Genomic DNA, 21,917 nt, shown 5'->3' on the forward strand with positions numbered 1-21,917 from the left:
TCAGACGAGTATTGGGTAATATCAACAGCAGCAGAAAATGGTATAACAGGTGTAGGATTCTTTATGAATAGGAAGGTAGGGCAGAGGTGTGTTACTGTGAACAGTTCAGTAACCGGGTTGTTCTAATCAGAATCGACAGCAGACCAACACCGACAACGATAGTTCAGGTATACATGCCGACGTCGCAAGCTGAAGATGAACAGATAGAGTAAGTGTATGAGGATATTGAAAGGGTAATGCAGTATGTAAAGGGGGACGAAAATCTAACAGTCATGGGCGACTGGAATGCAGTTGTAGGGGAAGGAGTAGAAGAAAAGGTTACAGGAGAATATGGGCTTGGGACTAGGAATGAAAGAGGACTAATTGAGTTCTGTAACAAGTTTCAGCTAGTAATAGCGAATACCCTGTTCAAGAATCACAAGAGGAGGAGGTATACTTGGAAAAGGCCGGGAGATACGGGAAGATTTCAATAAGGTTACATCATGGTCAGACAGAGATTCCGAAATCAGATACTGGATTGTAAGGCGTACCCAGGAGCAGATATAGACTCAGATCACAATATAGTAGTGATGAAGAGTAGGCTGAAGTTCAAACATTAGTCAGGAAGAATCAATACGCAAAGAAGTGGGATACGGAAGTACTAAGGAATGACGAGATACGTTTGAAGTTCTCTAACGCTATAGATACAGCAATAAGGAATAGCGCAGTAGGCAGTACAGTTGAAGAGGAATGTACATATCTAAAAAGGGCCATCACAGAAGTTGGGAAAGAAAGCATAGGTACAAAGAAGGTAGCTGCGAAGAAACCATGGATAACAGAAGAAATACTTCAGTTGATTGATGAAAGGAGGAAGTACAAACATGTTCCGGGAAAATCAGGAATACAGAAATACTAGTCGCTGAGGAGTGAAATAAATAGGAAGTGCAGGGAAGCTAAGACGAAATGACTGCAGGAAAAATGTGAAGACACTGAAAAAGATATGATTGTCGGAAGGACAGACTCAGCATACGGGAAAGTCAAAACAACCTTTGATGACATTAAAAGCAACGGTGGTAACATTAAGAGTGCAACGGGAATTCCACTGTTAAATGCAGAGGAGAGAGCAGATAGGTGGAAAGAATACACTGAAAGCCTCTATGAGGATGAAGATTTGTCTGATGTGATAGAAGAAGAAACAGGAGTCGATTTAGAAGAGATAGGGGATCCAGTATTAGAATCGGAATTTAAAAGAGCTTTGGAGGACTTATGGTCAAATAAGGCAGAAGGGATAGATAACATTCCATCACAATTTCTAAAATCATTGGGGGAAGTGGCAACAAAACGACTATTCACGTTGGTGTGTAGAATATATGAGTCTGGCGATATACCATCTGACTTTCGGAAAAGAATCATCCACACAATTCCGAAGACGGCAAGAGCTGACAAGTACGAGAATTATCGCACAATCAGCTTAACAGCTCATGCATCGAAGCTGCTTACAAGAATAATATACAGAAGAATGGAAAAGAAAATTGAGAATGCGCTAGGTGACGATCAGTTTGGCTTTAGGTAAAGTAAAGTGACGAGAGAGGCAATTCTGACGTTACGGCTAATAATGGAAGCAAGGCTAAAGAAAAATCAAGACTCTTTCATAGGATTTGTCGACCTGAAAAAAGCGTTCGACAATATAAAATGGTGCAAGCTGTTCGAGATTCTGAAAAAAGTAGGGGTAAGCTATAGGGAGAGACGGGTCATATACAATATGTACAACAACCAAGAGGGAATAATAAGAGTGGACGATCAAGAACGAAGTGCTCGTATTAAGAAGGGTGTAAAGCAAGGCTGTAACCTTTCGCCCCTACTCTTCAATCTGTACATCGAGGAAGCAATGATGGAAATAAAAGAAAGGTTCAGGAGTGGAATTAAAATACAAGGTGAAAGGATATCAATGATACGATTCGCTGATGACATTGCTATCTTGAGTGAAAGTGAAGAAGAATTAAATGACAGTTTTGTTGGCTTATTTGGTGCGTTAAATAATGAGGGTATTACATTCTATACAAGTTTCCTACGTTCCACATTCACTGGATTGACTGGAAGTGTAATGAACAAAAGTTCACGTTGCTGAGTAGACATACGGCGTCTTTGTGCAAAAGGTCAGGTCTTCTGAAGTTTACTAGACATTATTTTCTTAAAACAGAAGGACGTTCTTCAATAAATATCTCTAGGTTACAAGAAAATCGTAAACAAATTACATAATTTTGAACGGGTCCTGTAGCCACCTTTCATTAGTCCGGTAGCCCATTTTCACTAGCATTTCTCCTTCTTTTTCTTGTCTCTCTTTCCTCATAACCGTCATAATGGTGCGACTGAATGAATGTGGTTGTGTGTCACGTTGCTAGACGGTGGTGTAATCTGCTGCAGAAAAGTCATACAGATTCAGCAGCAGTTGTACAGAATAGCCAACTCTCGTAGTGGTCAAGTATGCAAAGAGGTTTGCGCTACTTGTGAGAAATCCACCTGCGTTAGGTTGGTGGCGGAAATGGCATTTTTGGGTTTTCCGGGCCACGCGGAGCGTGGAAGACGCTGGAGAAGTAAAAGGGAGGCAGTCTGCCGCCGGTACGGGAAGTGTCCGCAGCTGTGCTCCAGGTGAGCTACACTGATCGCGCGGCGCATTGTTACTTGGCGAGGGGAGAGCTGTTAGCTTTTGGTCTCGCTTTTCAACTCTGAAAGATTGCTTTGCCTTGTCGCAGCAAGGAATGCAAAACTTCGGTCTTTTAGTAAATTTCTATAGCAGACTTGGATCCACCGGAAGAGCGCCACACAAAGGTGTCGATAAGAAGTGAGCACTCGCTTCTGTATGAATGTCTGTTTGCCTTCAGCTGTGCCTGTATAAGCTTTCATTTTTCTAAATATTAATAGCTTTGCCTTCTCGTGAATTTGCCTTGCTTTATGCATCTTTCGTCCGTGGGGAGCCGACCACGTGGTTTAACATTAAGGTTTGTTGCGCTACCGTCATCACTAATTGTCCGGTCTCATATTTGTTTTAAAGAATGTTAGCTGTTCATGATTATGTGATGAGATATTGTTGCAACTTGGCCACGATGCCTAGAAATTGCGTCCCCACAAACCACGTGGGCACGCGGGTGTACTGCGAAACGTGTACCGTTTCACGAGTTATTGCGATCAGTTATCAGGAAACAGCAGTTGTATGAATGATTCACACCAATAATTTTAGGTGTAGATTATAACGGTGTATGCTTCGATGCTTTTCTTTAATGTTTTAGGAATTAATGTTATCAGGAATTGTGTACATACCTCACATCCATATCTTAGGAATAAATGATTTTATATACAATTTTCTCTTGAATTCCGAGGTTACGTTTTTGCACCCAAGCCACTCACCTCGTAGCTTTCCTGTTAGCACAGGTCCAGTGATTAGTTTCCCCTTTTATTTTAAAACAAATGCTTTAGATTAAGTCTTATTTTCAGGTGTGTTGCTGGGAGCTGATCTTCTGCACAGTGTTCATGCATGTACTATTTTATTTTAAATGGTTGATTCTCGTGGACAGTGCACGGGAAATACTATTAATTACATCGCATCCCCTATGAGCGATATCACGACTTACGTATTTTTATGAGTTTTTGGTCTGTGATCAAATTAATTTATCTTCCGACTCGGCCAAACCTTGATTAGTTGTATGGTTAGAGTCGGTGGCGACCCTAATCTTCTCGCGTTAATTTCACAATCAATAAGCATTTCCATTCCCACTCTTAACGTAATAACCCGTAGAAACAGGTTAGTTACAATTTCATACGTCCTGAGGTCGTTAGGGAACTGAAAAAGGACAAATTTGGCACAATTTTTAGTTATTATCGATTTTCATATGACTACATACGCTCCCCATTGTAAAAACAATCTTAAAAATGAATATAAATCATACTATTCGCACTTATCCGATATCGTATTCGTAAGTGTAGCTTGCTGGCCACTAGGAGCGTTGCAGTTGCAGAGTATAACAAAAATGAGCAGGAGTGTTGAGACTGTACACTGAGGTGTCAAAGGTCGTGGGATACCTTCTAATATCATGTCGTACCTCCTCTTTCCCGGCATAGTGCAGCACCTCGACGTGAAGTAGACTCAAGAAGTCGTGGGAAGTGCCCTGCAGGAATACTAAGCCATGTTGCCTGTATAGCCGTCCACAGCTCCGAAAGTGTTGCCGGTGCCGGATTTTGTACTCGAACTGGCATTTCGATTATGTACCGTATGTGTTCGATGGGACTTAGGTCAGGTGATATGAGTGGCCACATCATTGACTCTAACTGTTCAGAATGATCTTCAAACCAAACGTGAACAACTGTGGCCCGCTGGCATGGTGCATTTTCATCCATAAAAATGACATCGTTGTTTGGGAACATGAAGTCCATGAATGGCTGCAAATGGTCTCCAAGTAATCGAATATACCCGTTTCCCGTTAATGATGGGTTCAGTTGGACCGGAGGACTCAGTCCACTCCAAGTAAACAGAGCCCATACCGTTATGGAGACACCACCAGCTTACAAAGGACCTTGTTGACAATTTGGGTCCATGGCTCCATGAGATCTGCGCCACACTCGAACCCTACCGTCAGCTCTTACCAACTCCAATCTGGACTCATCTAAACAGGCTATGATTTTCGTCGAGCGTCCAGCCCATACGGTCACGAGCCCATGAGAGGCTCTGCAGGTAATGTCGGTCGTCTGCTGTCACAGCCCATTAACGCCAAATTTCGTCGCACTGACCGAACGGCTACGTTCGTCGTATGGTCCACGTTGATTTCTGCGGTTACTTCACGCAATGTTGCTTGTCTGTTAGCACTGACAAATCTACGCAAAAGTCGCTGCTCTCGGTCGTTAATTCAAGGCCGTCGACCAATGCGTTGTCTGTGGTGAGAGGATATGTCTGAAATCTGGTACTCTCGGCACGCTCTTGACACTGTGCATCTCGGAATATTGCATTCTGTAACGATTTCCGAAATCGAATGTCCCATGCGTCGCGCTGCAACTACCATTCGTCATCCGAAGTCTTTTAATTCCCGTCGAGCTGCTATGATAACGTCTGAAACGTTTTCACATGAATCACATGAGTACAAATGACAGTTCCGCCAATGCTCTGCCCTTTTATAGCTAGTGTACGTGATACTACCGCCATCTGTAAATGTGCAGATCGCTGTTTGTATCTTAGCCTATAACACTTCACATTTGAGTCGGTCTATTTGATGAGCTGCCTTTAACCCTTAGTAGCGATGAACTTCTTTTTGTTGTTGTGTGTGTGTGTTTGTGTGTGTGTGTGTGTGTGTGTGTGTGTGTGTGTGTGCGTGCGTGTGAGCGCGCGCGCGTGCGTCTGTGTGGTATCTAACTGAAACACTTAATTAAGCCTGGTTTCGAGTAGCGGAAATTCAACATACACTACTGGCCATTAAAACTGCTACACCACGAAGATGACGTGCTAAAGACGCGAAATTTAACCGACAGGAAGAAGAGGCTGTGATATGCAAATGATTAGCTTTTTCAGAGCATTCACACAAGGTTGGCGCCGGTGGCGACACCTACAACTTGCTGACATGAGGAAAGTTTTCAACCGATTTCTCATATTCAAACAGCAGTTGACCGGCGTTGCCTGGGGAAACGTTGTTGTGATGTCTCGTGTAAGGAGGAGAAATGCGCACCATCACATTTCCGACTTTGATAAAGGTCGGAATGTAGCCTATCCCGATTGTGGTTTATCGTATCGTGACATTGTTGCTCGTGTTGGTCGAGATCCAATGACTGTAACACGGAACGCCGTGCTGGATCCCAACGGCCTCGTATCACTAGCAGTCGAGATGACAGGCATCTTATCCTCATGGCTGTAATGGATCGTGCAGCCACGTCTCGATGCCTGAGTCAACAGATGGGGCCGTTTGCAAGACAACAACCATCTGCACGAACAGTTCGACGACGTTTGCAGCAGCACGGACTATCAGCTCGGAGGCCATGGCTGCGATTACCCTTGACGCTGCATCACAGACAGGAGCGCCTGCGATTGTGTACTCAACGACGAACCTAGGTGCACGAATGGCAAAACGTCATTTTTTCGGATGAAACCAGGTTCTGTTTATAGCATCATGATGGTCGCACCCGTGTTTGGCGACATTGCGGTGAACGCACATTGGAAGCGTGTATTCGTCACCGCCATACTGGCGTATCACCCGGTGTGATGGTATGGGGTGCCATTGGTTACACGTCTCCGTCATCTCTTGTTCGCATTGACGGCACTTTTAACAGTGTACGTCACATTTCAGATGTGTTACGACCGGTGGGCTCTACCCTTCATTCGATCCCTGCGAAAGCCTACATTTCATCAGGATAATGCACGACCGCACGTTGCAGTTCCTGTACGGGCCTTTCTGGATACAGAAAATGTTCGACTGCTACCCAGGCCAGCACATTCTCCAGATCTCTCACCAATTGAAAACGTCTGGTCAATGGTGGCCGAGCAACTGGCTCGTCACAATACGCCAGCCACTACTCCTGACGAACTGTGGTATCGTGTTGAAGCTGCATGGGCAGCTGTACCTGCACACGCCATTCTCGCTCTGTTTGACTCAATGCCCAGGCTTATCAAGGCCGTTATTACGGCCAGATGTGGTTGTTCTGGGTACTGATTTCTCAGGATCTATGCACCCAGATTGCGTCAAATCACATGTCAGTTCTAGTATAATATATTTGTCCAATGAATACCCGTTTATCATCTGCAATTCTTCTTGGTGTAGCAATTTTAATGGCCAGTAATGTATTATTAAAATCTCTCTTCCACACGGCAGGCACAACATTCTTTGAAATGCTTTTCGAAAAACCTATAACCAATGGCGATTTCGCATCGGAGTGTAGCTGGCTCGCGGCCCGCGTGTGCAGGGGCACCGCACAGAGGAGCCCTGGGACGTGCCGGCCGGCCGCCGTGAGGTCAGCGCGCAGGGCAGGGCAGCCCAGACAGCGCTGCCGCCGCCGCCGCCGCCCACGCGTCCGCCAGCCGCCCACGTGTGTGCCCTGCTTTGTTCCGGAGCCACGTGCCCCCTCCCCTCCCTCCCCCGCTGCTCACCCGAAACCGCGCCGCCGCCACGCGAAGCTTCCGCACGTTCCGTGCTGTTAGCTGAGCGCCTCTCCCACTGCCACACATAGGGCGTCCCCAACTCGCTGCAAATATCACAAGGCGAGAATGACGTCACACGATCTCGCCCACACACAGGTGCCGCTAATATTAATGGATTATGTTTCAGTTGTTGGAACGTCGTCTTCTTTTCATCTTTCTGCGAGGTTTCTACACCATGTGGTGTCTCTCGCATCCAAGTTTACATATACTTCAATCGCGCCAGTCCTCTTCTTGCACGACTCTGTCCTGCATCGTACGCCTCAAACCATCGTTCCAATGCAGCCGGGGTTCCCCTCCTTTCCTGCCTCGTGCAGATCTTCTATGCCATATTTTAGAAGCCATCTTTCCTTTGGCATTCTTCTAAAGGCGTCCGTACTATGTTAGCCGTTTATTTTCAGTTGTGTCTAATATATTCTTGGTAACTCCCACGTTTTCACGTAACGCTTTATTTTTTATTTTACCTCTTCTTATTACGTCACAACTTCATCTCCAAAACTCAATCCCTATTGGCTGTAATTTCTTCTCATTGACTCTGGAGACTTCCCCTCAGTCGAGCAGCATACAGAGCAACTATAGTTTCGTGTAAAGGGTTTTCAAACTTTTTACATAGTTTTATTCCAAATAATTGTTTAATTTCTACTTTTCCCTTTCCTGTTTCGCGCTTTATTTCGTCGTTGCATCCACTTTTATCCGAAGTAACTGTCACTAAATATTAATATGATCGACTACGCTATACTCTAAATCCATCATCCATAACAAGAGCCTTTTCTATACCTCCGACAACCCAGTATTCATTCTCTTTAAACTTTGCCCCACGTTTCGTAGAAAAAAGTAGTTTAAAGAGGGCAGGCGGCAAGCAGCTTTCTAGTCTCATTCTTTTGGTAACCTGAAGTTTATGTGATAGTAACTTCCTAACTTTAACGCAACAATTACTATATTGTCTGAAAACAGTTTTCTAACGGCTTGTACAAAACATTTATAAATGTTCTGTTTATTCATTGCTTCCCACATCCTAGAAAGTGGTACGCAGCCACAGCTTTCTTTTGCAAGTCTATGAAAACCATGTACATCCAAGTTATGTGCAATTCTCTTGTCAGTCAGCCGTCTAACGCTGCAGATATTATCAATACAAGATCTTGCAGCCCGAAAGCCAATCTGTTCTTCTATATCTTCAATTTCCCTCTCAGTTCTAGTTTTAAGGATCTAACCATATAGTTGTTGGAATGTGTGGAATAATGTAGACCACATTGTAAGTGGAGCTAATTTTTTGTACACGTGACACGAGATAGTAGGGCAAATCAGTGCAATCACTGTATGATTCTTCATTCAAGCGCACTGGCATGTTTCTGTGTATTCAGTGACTTGTTTCAGTAGGGTTGATTCAGTCGGAATTTGGAACAGGCCAGTGTAGTGGAGTGGCGTTACTTGGAGTAGAAATAGATATGACAGACAAGATTAATGTAGACTGGTAAAGCAGGGGAAATGTGATGAGAGGAAAAATATTGGTAACATGGATAAAGAGATTGCAATTAGCAGTTATTAAAGAAATACTACTCTGATTAAGAGCGGCTCAAATATATAAAGTTAAGGCACAAATAACAATAAAATCTAATTATCACTAAGATGTTTCAACTTAGGTCTCGTAATTTTCAAGAGGGACAACTCTGAAAGTCATCAGCTATATCGCAAAGGTATTGCAACAATAGCGACAGCTGATAATGTGAACGAGAACTGCTTATGTTTAAATGGTTGCCAAATAAACAATGACTATATTTCGCTCTTAATTACGAGGGACGTTTGAAAGGTACGTGCAAAGTCCGAGAGATGGCACCAACGGCGCGTGTCGAGGTCATGTCTAGTTAGTAGCATCTTTGGAAAGAACGAAACCAATTTTCTGCCACATTGGTCTATTTCTTTGTGTTTGGCATTCGTGTGAGTCAAGGAAGTCGAGTGATTGTCAAAAAGTGGATGAAAAAGAATTTTGCATGGTGATTAAACATTACTTTATGAAAGGCAAAACGTCTCAGGAGACTAAAGAGAAGCTTGATAAACATTACGGTGACTCTGCACCTTCTATTAGAACAGTTTATAAGTGGTTTCAAAATTTTCGGAGTGGCCATATGGGCACAAGTGATGCTGAACGTTCTGCACGCCCTGTGGAAGTTACGACTGCAGAAATCATTGATAAAATCCATGATATTGTGATGAATGACAGAAGAGTTAAGGTGCGTGAGATTGCTAGTGCTGTGGGCATCTTTAACGAACGGGTACATAATATTTTGCATAAACATTTGGACATGAGAAAGCTATCCGCAAGATAGATTCCGCGATTGCTCACGCTTGACCGAAAATGTAATCGTGTGAAGTGTTGCAAGGATGGATTGCAGCTGTTCAGGAAGAATCCGCAGGACCTTAAGCGTCGTTTCGTCACTGTGGGTGAAACATGGATACGTTACTATACTCCTGAGGCCAAACAACAATCTAAACAATGGGTTACCAATGGAGAATCTGCACCAAAAAAGGCGAAGACTATTCCTTCGGCCGGAAAGGTTATGGCGACTGTCTTTTGGGATTCGCAAGGGATAATCCTCATCGACTATCTGGAAAAGGGTAAACTTTTACAGGTGCATATTATTCATCGTTATTGGACGCTTTGAAAACCGAGCTGCAAGAAAAAGGCCGGCGATTGGACCACAAAAAAAGTCCTTTCCCATCGCAACAATACACCAACACACACCTCAGCAGTTGTGGTCGCAAAATTATTGGAAATAGTATTCCAGCTCGTTTCACACCTCCCCAATTCTCCAGACTTAGCTCCCTCGGACTACTATTTGTTCCATTTGAAGAAACGGCTGGCGGACAAAGATTTTATTCAAACGAGGAGGTGACTGCAGCAACTAATAGCTATTTTGCAGACTTGGAAAATTCCTATTGTTCGGAAGGGATGAACAAATTAGAACAGCGTTGGACGAAGTGTATAAGTCTAAAAGGAGACTATGTCGAAAAATAAAAAAAGGTTTACCCCAAACACGTAAGTAATTTTTATTTTTCCACGGACTTTTCAAGCGCCCCTCGTATATAGTTGCATGCATACAACACAGTGTCCCAGAAATATTGCGACAAACTTCGAGGGCTTTTACTGGGTGTCTTCAGGAACAAATCGAGGATAGGAACCCATGTCTTGAGACGTCATCTACCGAAGCTACAGAGCGTTGAGCCTACAGGCGCCTGCACCAGCCAACACGCCACCCCTTCGGCAATAAACGTGGCTTTGTACGCTGACGGACCATAGGCCAAACGTGTCATAATGTTTGTGATCGCGGCCCACGGTCACGATCGGGAGCCAGCCGCTGCGTAGAAAGGCCTTGTCTCCTGTGAATGCGGCGCTCTGTTTCTCGGTGGATGATGGTTGGACACAGGTTTCCATCCGCAGTTTATTTGTCTCCTGAAACCCTCTAAGATCCCCAAGGTTTTTTGGTATACAGGAAGAAAAAATTGCTGGTGGAAATCCGTGTCCGACATCATCGTTCACCAAGGCAGCAGAGCAGCGCATTCATAGGAGACGAGGCCTTTTACTCAGCAGTTAGCTCCATCTGCTCCACTAGCGATCGTGGCAACCAGTCGAGATCACTGAATCACTGAATCACTGAATCACGTTGTGCGCCAGCGTACAAAGTCACGTTTGCTGCTGAAGGGGTGGCCCATCGGTAGTTGCCCGAGCCCATACCTTGTTGTGCTTTCACTGAAATTCAGCGGGGAGGGATGTTATCCTGCCAGTTTAGCGGCGGACTACAATTTGAATACCGTCATGTAATCTTGTTCTGGGAGAGGTTTATATGTGGTTCTACGTTGTTAATTTAAACTTTGCTTTATCTTTATTGGTGGGCAGCTCATCTGTTTTCTCAATTATATTTTTCTCTGTACAGCGAGAATTGTTCGGTGTATTTGTACGTGTTATCTATGTCTTGAGATATTTTGTATATATTTTCTTGAAGTTACACAACCAGCGTGAATGGCCTTGCACACAGACCAGTGGGCGACGCCAGGGTTTGAGTCCTGTCTCCCGATGTGTTGCTGGGGAATGGGCCAATCGCATCTCATCAAACCAGCTTATTGTATTGTTGTAATTCTTATATTGTTTATTCATGTATCGCAGCACCTTGGGGCTTAATAAATTGTTTTGTAAATGCATGACACACAGATGCTGACTTTATATTTTGTTCCGACCGGTATCGATCATAAAGCATGTTCACGGTCGTCAAAAAATTTATCTGCAGCCAAAGTTAAATGCAGATAAATTTCTCGACGACCATGAACATGGCGTATTACCGAAATATAAATGAAGTCATGCATTTTATAAAGTACTTACAAGCTGATAACTGCCTTGACAAAACGTTTAATAAATTGTGTTCTGTTAAAAAGAATGCTCAGTTTCCCATTGTCCGGTCCTTCCACTTCCCAAGCAGTCACTAATGGCTGCGGTGACGAATGAATCACTAACAGTATAACCTCACATTATACACATATCACACCCTGGTGCCACTGAAGAATTCTTAAAGCTGCGTGGGATTAGCCGAGCGGTCTGAGGCGCTGCAGTCATGGGCTGTGCGGCTGGTCCCGGCGGAGGTTCGAGTCCTCCCACGGGCATGGGTGTGTGTGTATTTGTCCTTAGGATAATTTAGGTTAAGTAGTGTGTAAGCTTAGGGACTGATGACCTTAGCAGTTAAATCCCATAAGATTTCACACACATTTGAACATTTGAAGAATTCTTATGGTTGTTTGATTGGGTTTGCCGACAGTGTCGACCCCGCTCGGCAGTTGGCGCGACGGTTGGTGATATCTTCCCGCGTCGGCAGTGGGCATGCGGAGTATCGGAGCAGCCGAGCACAGCTGCAAGAGCTTTTTCTTATTTGAATTTATCTGCTTTCGGTTCGTCCCCATACAGCGATCTCATTACTGGAAAGACAATACGACAGTTTGATTGAGGGGACTTCCGCGTCAGTAGCGATGATACGAATAGAAGTACAACGCAACATCCAGACACCGAGCGGAGAAAATCGGCCGGTAATCGAACCCGGGCTCCCTCGGTTAGCGATCTGCCGCACTGAAACCACAGCTACCGAAGCGGACCTCAACCACAGCTGACGAGCGGACGTACGCGGCAGCGTCTTGGGCAGCGGTCTGATCGGAGCTTGAAACCAGTTTCTGGGAAGAGGATGGGCCGCTGTTGGCCGCAACGTAAGGACAGCTGCGTCGTACGCTCACAAGGGAAACGTCCCGTCGCACTCCCTTCAGATTTAGTGGTAAAATGGCCCAATGGGTAGCCCATCAAAAGCTGAGCATACGTCGAGCGTGAAAAAGGAAAGAAGGTGTACTGAAGTGTGAAAGAAGAAGCAAGATGGAAACGGTGAACGGTCCAAGCTTAAGATATGCAACATCGAGCGAGTTGCAAGAGGCACGCCATCGTGGTTGTGTGGTCACGGTGTTGGACTGTAAATTGGGAGATACGTGTTCAAATCTCTCTCGTGGGCCTTTTTTCCGACAAAATTATGAATTTTCCGGCCAGTCATTGACGTGTCTGTCCTCCGTCTGTACTCTTAGCAATTTTCGTACTATACATTGGTTACAGAATGTGAGTCATGTGGTAAGAATATATTAACATCGCAAGTAAATGTAATGAATAGTGAGAGCAGGCGAGATACCGCGTAGATCTCCCACAGAAATGAAAACAACAAATAAAGGAGCGTGAACTATATTACAACAAAGCAATTCAAGAGTCAAAACTTCCAATACGGTACGCAAGAGTCATGACATGTAATACTTCTGTAAAATAAATTGGAGGTACGTGCGTCTGGCGGTCCTTTCCTTACACTTCACTGTTGCAAATGGACGATACAGCACGACACAGACACAAATTTGACTACGACGAATAGACACGTCAATGACCGGACGGGCAGTTCATAAAATTGTGGGAAAAAAGCAATATGGGTCACGAGGGAGATCTGAACACGAATCTCCAGCTTTGTAGTCCAACAATGTAACCACACAACCACGACATCATTCTTGAAATTCGCACGATCTTGCACAACTTGAACTTGGAACGTTCACTGTTTCTATTTTGCCTATTTTTTAACAGTTCAGTAAACCTTCTTCCCGTTTTCATGCATTTTTTGTCGGGCTATCCATTGGGTCATCGTACCCCTAAATCTGAACGGGGTGCAATCGGGAGTTTCCCTTGTCAGGGACCGAGCGAGGTGGCGCAGTGGCTAGCACACTGAACTCGCATTAGGGAGGTCGACGGTTCAATCCCGCGTTCGGCCATCCTGATTTAGGTTTTCCTTGATTTCACTAAATCGCTCCAAGCAAATGCCTGGATGGTACCTTTGAAAGGGCACGGCTGATCTCCCTCCCCGCCCTTCCCTAATCCGATGAGACCTATGACCTCGCTGTCTGGTCTCCTCCCCCAAACACCGGCCGGTGCTGTCTTGCCTACCGAGTGAAGGGTTCCTGGACGATTGCTGACAGCAGTGGAAAAACAGTAACTTGAAGGTGCACCGTGGGTGGCCATTGACTGCCAGCATAAGTATGTATAGCGCCAAGTGCACGGGGACGAACCGTTTTCTGTTGTTTGGTTCCAAGAAGTCGGTCCGGCAGTTTGCTGGAGAGCGCCAGGTTACCCTACTCTGGAAACGCACGCCTGCTGAGCTGAATGGCAGCTGGCGACTGCCGACACCGAGAGATCGGCGGTACGCACACGGAAAGTTGTCCCGGGCGGTATAAGTGCTGTGTGTCCTGTACACAGGATTGCTCAAGGAACCTTTGACGCCCTGGACTGTTCAAGTAACCATCCCTCATTCTCTTTATGTATTCCGTGGCGTGGTACGATGACTATGTTTAGTTGTGTACTAGTTGTTATGTTGAAACTGTGCGCCTTATTGCTTACTATTTGTTAACAGGTGATTGCCAACGCACACACTGGCCTTGCTTACCTTCTTCTGTCTCCCTGCAACTTTTTTGTGGGAAGGCCTTTGGAATGAGAGTTATTGATACTGTTAAAACAAAGTTTCTTGAACAACCAATTTTACAGTTTGGTATTACGACACCTCTGCAGATTGATGTGACTATGCTAAGGCTTGTTATAAGCTTACTGTCTGATACCATTCATAATTTTGGATGACATGTGTGTATGTGTGACCAGGAAGGCTATCAATTAGTGTAATAATTTGACTCAAGCCAGCATTGAGCGGTATCTTGTTGCTTATTGCATACTGTATTATGCTGTCTGGTTTAAGTTTTAAGTGTGACATCATGCCTCTTACCTTATTACGTTTTCTAGTATAGTTGAGCCAGAACTCAATTACGAATTGTGAGATTTTGTAAGATGCACTGAAGAGTGATTCGTTTCTTTGTTACCGAACTGCTGGTGATTCTGTTTCTCTCACGGAACATTTTTTTAAGATATTGCAGTGCCAGTGTTGTTAAGAATAACATCGTATTTATTCGTCGATACCCAGCAGCTACTTTCAACTAAAAGTTAGTTAGTTAGTTACGTGTTCCATTGATCAATAGCACGGAAAAACCGTTATGATGTGGAGCGTGTCAAATGCACAAGAACTGCGCACAGGAAACAAGTGTTTTTCTCTTTTTTTTCTACATTATAGTGTTATACCTAAATATTTCTATTATCTACCCCATTCCCTTAAATGGCACAAAATGCATATATCTCCAGATTTATTTACTTATTTTCAAGAATTCATCTATGGTATAGAAGGAGTTGTCAAGGAGGTATGATTTCAATTTGTTTTTGAAACTATTACTGCTGTCTGTCAACATTTTATTTCATCTGGTAATTTATCAAAAAGTTTTATATCAACATATTTTACCCCTTTCTGTGCCAAAGAGCGGTTAAGTAAAGGATAGTGTAGGTCTTTGTTTTTTCTGGTATTGTAATCATGAATGTCGCTGTTGATTTTAAACTGGTCCATGTTGTCGAGAAAAAATTTCATTACTGAGTAAATGTACTGTGAAGCAGATGCCTATAAGATGTGCGACTATGAACCCCACACATTATTCTAACTACTTTCTTTTGAGCAGTGAATACCTTTTGCCTAAGTGTTGAGTTGCCCCAGAATATTATTCCATATGACATCAGAGGGTGGAAGTATGCAAAGTATGTTAGCTTACTAATTTCTACACCCTCAGAATTAGCAATTATTCTGATTGCAAAAGTTGCTGAACCTAGTCACTTTAGGAGACCCAAAATATGACTTTTCCAATTACGATTCTCATATATATGTACACCCAAAAACTTAGTATGCTCTACTCTGGCTACTGGCGTCTTTTAATGTGTTATGTTTATTGAAGGAAATATACTTTTTGCAGCAGAAAATTGGATGTACTGTGTTTTTTCAAAGTTCAGAGTAAGCCCATTCACAGAAAACCGATTAATAACTTTTCCAACGACCTTATTTGTATCATTTTCTGGCCGGCCAGTGTGGCCGTGCGGTTCTAGGCGCTTCAGTCTGGAACCGCGTGACCGCTACAGTCGCAGGTTCGAATCCTGCCTCGGGCATGGATGTGTGTGATGTCCTTAGGTTAGTTAGGTTTAATTAGTTCTGAGTTCTAGGCGACTGATGACCTTAGAAGTTAAGTCGCATAGTGCTCAGAGCCATTTGAACCATTTTTTTGTATCATTTTCTATCGGACTTTCTTTTACTGGATTAATAATTATGTTTGTATCATTAGCATACAGTGTCAGTTCAGCATCTTGTTTCACATAAGAATGTAATGTACGGGAATTACATAATACGTGTACGAGTACAAATTGTGACGCAGGAACGACGACATATGGCAGTCTGGGTTTGGCCGTGCCTCGTGTGAGGTTAGGTAAAGCGGCTAAGGCGACTGCCAGTGTAAAGCGGCAAATATGCGTCCGGAACAGATTTTCGCTATCGTAATTCCCTTATACAGCAGATGATTGATTTTTATTCGCAACTGCAAAACGTTTCATGAAGAATTTTTTGTTCTATTGTTTCGGATGTTGTTATCAATTAATGCGAACCTGTAGGGCTTTTCTTATAATTATTGTGCTCTTTTTAAATAATCCTTTTTGGAAGCGTTTTATTTAATATGTTAGTGATTGTGATCGATAATAGTGTTGTCAATAAATGGTATCAATGCTACAGACACTTCCTCTCCACAGCATATGTTGCTGCTAAATTACACGGCGCCAGTTTGAATCCCAGTTTTTCCCAGTTTTCGATCGTTGCACATCGTCTCTAAAAGAAGCTAAGTAACGATAAAAGAAATGGTTGTTGTAACGATTTAAATAGCTCTTACTGAGCAGACTGCAGCCATCACGGCTGCATACTATGCGGTAACTATTTCTTTGATTATAAATTAATTACAAGCAGATTTAAGATTTACTGCATTTATGGGGCACGAATTCGTGTTACAAATAAGCAAAAGCCGTCACTACGCAAAAATGTAGTGTGACATATAGCGAGACAGAGAAAGGAAAGTCATCAACAAACCAGTTAAAGATTTTAGAAAACAATGTGATGAAATGTGCAAATGTCGAGCAGTTTTGTGAAAACGAAAACCTGTATAGAAATCTTTGGTAATAGTTTTTCACTTACAGGAAGAATAAGTGTACATTTTAGAATGTCTACGTTTGCGCCTGTATAGTCCATTAACAATTACTAAACTGCTATCCAGTGAACCTTTGTCCATCTCCTCCTACCGAAACAACCATTATTATTTGTCCCTTTTCTTTGTGGTTATGTTAACAGAACCATGTAGGAAAATCATCGGAACTTTCTATGTAGTAGCACAATAAAAACACCGATGAGTCAAAACATTATGACCACTAACGACCGCGACGTTAGATGTCGCCTGATGACGTTGTGGCACGTGATGCGGTAACAAAAGTATGTAATGGAGAAAACACGGACGGGGAGTCACCCTAGCGAAGATAAGGCCTGCAAATGGTGAAATCCTTTGAGATAAGCGTCTTTGACAAACGGCAGAATAATATCACGCAGAGCATAACATTATCACGCAAAGCCTGGGAACGAGTATCTCGAAAACGGTGAAGCTGGTCAATGTTCACGTGCCACTGTCGTGAGCGTCTACGGAAAGAGGACAGTGAAACTACCACCAGGCGCTAAATGGTTGGACGTTCACGACTCTTCACAGAACGTGGGTTTCGGAGGCTTGTCTGCTCTGTAAAGTAGGATAGATGGTGATCTGTGGCACAATGCTGGTGCACGCAGAAGCGTTTCGGAGCACACCTTTCATCTAACATTGTTGAACATGGAGTCCGCAACAGACCACCACTACGTGTTCACATGTTGAATCGACAATTACGACTACAATGGGCACGGAACCATCGGGATTCGACCGTTATCAATGGAAACATGTTGGCCCTTTGAGTGAATCACATTTTTGTTACACTAGGTCGACGGTTGTCTCCGCAAACCGCTCGAAACGTGTAGCGCGCTACGGACGCAGACTGGTGGGAAGCGTATTATGCTATGGGAGACATTCTCCTGCCCTTGCATGGAATCTGTAGTAGTAATCGAAGATACGCTGACAGCTGTGAACCATCTGCATCCTTTCATGCTAGATGTCTTCGCCGACGGCGATGTCATATTTCAGCAGTGTAATTGTCCGTGTCACGGAACCGGAACCGTGGCACAGTTGTTTGAGCAGATTACAGTTAACTTACGTTGATTCTCGGCGACAAAATTCACCTGATGTAAATCCTGTGGAATCCATCTGGGTCGCTATCGGGCTTCTTCACCGCGCAGGCGATTCAGCAGCCCTTTATTTACGCGAATTACGTAACGTGCGTGTAGCCATCTAATGCCACATACCTTCACAAACCTACCAACAAACTGTCGGATCCCTGATACGCAGAGTCAGTGATGTAGTTCGTTCCAAAGCCGGACAAACAAGCTATTAGGTATGTGGTCATAACGTTTTGGGCCATCAGTGTGGCGACAACTGGAATCTGAAGCAATGGTGCAGCAACGTGATTGGTGTATGCTGCGTGATATAATAAACATTGAAAAGCCACACACTTACCCTAGAGTTCGGTGTTATCCCATTTCCCATAGTTGTCGGCATGCCCCAGGAAAATGTCTTCACCGTTGGTATAATGAACAAAAAACAGCGCCTGGATCACTATTTTTAATTAATGATGATCGGTTTGTATTGGACAAGTAGATCATCTTCATAAAATCTAGATCTGAAGATGATCTACTGGTCACACCGAAACCAACCATCATTAATAAAAAATAGTGATCCAGACGGTGTTTTGAAGTCATTATCTGGGTTCGAGGTATGTCGTGTTTCTTACCTGGAGAAAAGAAACACAGAATTAATATATTTTCCACTTTTTAAAGGGCTACTATTAGTTCACACAGTGATCGAAAAATTCATTAGTAACCTACTAGTCTTTTTTCCCCTTTTGCAGCTGTTCGAGGTCCGTTAATGATCGGTAACCGCCCACACACGATTTGTTAGAGTTTATGTGCACTGCCTGACAAAAACGTTAGTTATCCAGAAAGGGAGAGGAAACGCAATGAAATTATGTGGATTAGGAGGGCATGTGAATGTTAGTTCACTGATTACAGAATCGCATCAGTTTTACAAAGTACTTGGTACTGTGAGCCCACTTATCAACATGGCATTGCACCTCCTCTGATCTAGATGTATGTACTGATTCAGTTGGGAAGCCGTTGTATCCTCCTCTAAGACAAGCTGTCCCACAACTGTTGTAACTGGTCCTTGGTATCTTTAGGTCCCACACATGTTTTATCGGGGACAGATCAGGGTATGCTGATGGCCGTGGGAGGATCTCAACATCACGCACACGAACCGCTTATGTAGACGAGCATTGTCCTGTTGAAAAGTGGTACCATGCCGCTGTCCCTTGAGAGGTAACACATACGGATGTTCGTGATATACCGTTGTGACGTCAGAATTGCCTCAATCACTATCGGACGTGGCCTGAAGTCATACCCGACAGCTCCTCACATCACGACGCCAAGTGTTACACTGCTATGCCTCTCCAAAGTATTGGAAGAATGGAGCTTCTCCGCAGGCTGGCGCCACAAGTGCTGATGATGATCGTACAGGGTAAAGCTAAACCACGATTCATCGCAGAACAGAACTTGACGCCATTCCATGCTTCCTAGTCACGGTGCCACCCCAAATGCCGCCGTAGGCGTCGTGCTGTTGACCACATCCTACGCACAGAACACTAACTCCCTAGTCTCCTGTGAGTTTTGCGGGATGTTTCAGGGAGTCCCTAACTTGTACTCGAATGGCAGGTGCAAATATGGAGGTGTTACGATGTGCTTGGTGCACAATATGGCGAACCTACTCTATGGTGATCTTGCACAATATGGCGAACCTACTCTATGGTGATCTGGCATTGTCGACTGCAGTTTACTGACGAGTATGACTGGCCTCGTCTTCCCATGTAGTCCAACACCGGGCCACTGTCATACCAGAATGACCGAAAGATGTGGATATGCCACTATTCGACCGGATGGCCAAATGGAGACTTGTTATAAAGTCTCTCAGGAGCTGATGACGCTGACTCACACGCGTACGCACATGCTGCGTTGTCTATGGCGCTTTGTCACGGTTCGCGCGGCTCCCCCCGTCGGAGCTTCGAGTCCTCCCTCGGGCATGGCTGTGTGTGTTCTCCTTTGCGTAAGTTAGTTTAAGTTAGATTAAGTACCGTGTAAGCCTAGGGACCGATGACCTCAGGAGTTTGGTCCGTAGGAACTTACCACCACCAGTACACACACTTCCGTGTCCTTCACAGTGATTATTCAGCATCTGGCGCTGTTCGTGCCCCTTGAAGACTCTACCAGACCTCATAATAACAATAAACACGAACAATACTAACGCTTCATGGTGGACGTTGTACCTGTCACTGAGAATTGTAATTCTAAATTATTTATATACACGCCCATGGATTGTATGTGTACGAGGTTACAGTAACATCCGACTATGTTTTCTGGGTACACTTGTTTTTGTAAGGCAGTGTATGTTGAAGCATCACACGTCTCGTTATACTAGTTCCTAGTTCCTATTACTACAGACTATTTTACGACTGATAGTCTATCATTTGTGATACTACATACGGTTAATAAAAAACAACAGCAACTTAATAATAACGATGGCAAAACGCCGGTTTCTCTACATTACAACTCCGGAATTGGTTTTGTTCGTGCGAGCGTACTAGTTTCAGAACTCTCGACTGCGTAATTGAAAATCTTTGTCAATTAATCACAGGTGGAAGAGGGTAAATCTGCAGTTTCTTATAAGTTACTAAAATGAAACATGGGACGGTTTGCAGGAGACATTGAGACGCCCTGCTAAACCTGCAGGACAGGACAGGTAGTTTAAATTGTGGCCAAAATAAGCGACTGTCAGTTACACTCGAACCTACAACTTTATTTATTTGACGAAACATTACAAGATCCAAGAAAATAAAAAAACAGGGTTAATTTTTGGAACTTAATCACTGGCTGAATAAGCCATACAATCTCATGCCTTAAGGGAAAGACCACTTTAATTTAAAATCGGCTGAAAGCGAATAACTTAGAACGCAAACCACAATAAGAAATTTAAAAGGCAGAAGGCCTTATATTAAATCAGTTCTTTCAATTAGGCTGAAGGCCCAAACAATCTTAAGAGCGCCGGCCGAGGTAGCCGAGCGGTTCTAGGCGCTACAGTCTGGAACCGCGCGACCGCTCCGGTCGCAGGTTCGAATCCTGCCTCGGGCATGGATGTGTGTGATGTCCTTAGGTTAGTTAGGTTTAAGTAGTTCTAAGTCTAGGGGACTGATGACCTCAGAAGTTAAGTCCCATAATGCTCAGAGCCATTTGAACCATTTGAACCAATCTTAAGAGCAAAACAACTTTAATTTTTTTAAAAATCGGCTGATGGCCCATCTCTTAAGACTCAAACCAAAATTAAATTTTTAAAAGGCAAAAGGCCTTCCTTAAAACAGTTCTTTAAATTAGGCTGAAGGCCCAAACAATCTTAGGCCTTAAGGGCAAAACAACCTCAGTTTACAAATCGGCTAGAAGCCATACTAATACAAACAACAGGAACAAATAAGAAAAGGCAGTACACCCAAAGGCACTGAGAAGTTTCCGAGGGTCGGCCGGGAATTCAAACACTAACGCTCGCTTACGTGAGACGGGTAGTCGGCCCAACCATTCTTGGTCTGACGTAAACCAACCGACAGACAGTCAACGCACCCACCGACAAGATAACTTCTGCTCCATCTGACCAGCACACAACAGGGAGTTCAATGGAACAACGTAGAAAGTATTGGGGCCCACAACCAATTGTACATTGAGCTGTCAAACTACACACCGTGCTGGACAGCAACAACATGATGAGGAAAATACACTGCCTGAATTTTCGTCAACGGCCAGGGCAGGTAACCGGAACGTTAACGGCTACAAGGCAGAAGATTCCGGTGGTGCACTTCAATTGAAAATAACCAAGTACAGTTTAAGTCCACCAGAGGGTGGCTAAAATTTGCCAACTTGAAACCACACGTTGCTCGCGGGAATGTCCCAACAGCCGACAACAAAATCCAAGTGGCACAATGTGAAGAGTCGTGACTTGCTGGTAGATAAAGTCAAAAGTCAACTTTCGTGTCCAGGATTGGTGAGGCACAGACCTCATAGCAATGGGAACAGCACCACACACTCCGACACCACATAGAGGC

The sequence above is a fragment of the Schistocerca americana genome, chromosome 2 (assembly GCF_021461395.2).
Source record: "Schistocerca americana isolate TAMUIC-IGC-003095 chromosome 2, iqSchAmer2.1, whole genome shotgun sequence".
Taxonomy (NCBI): domain Eukaryota; kingdom Metazoa; phylum Arthropoda; class Insecta; order Orthoptera; family Acrididae; genus Schistocerca; species Schistocerca americana.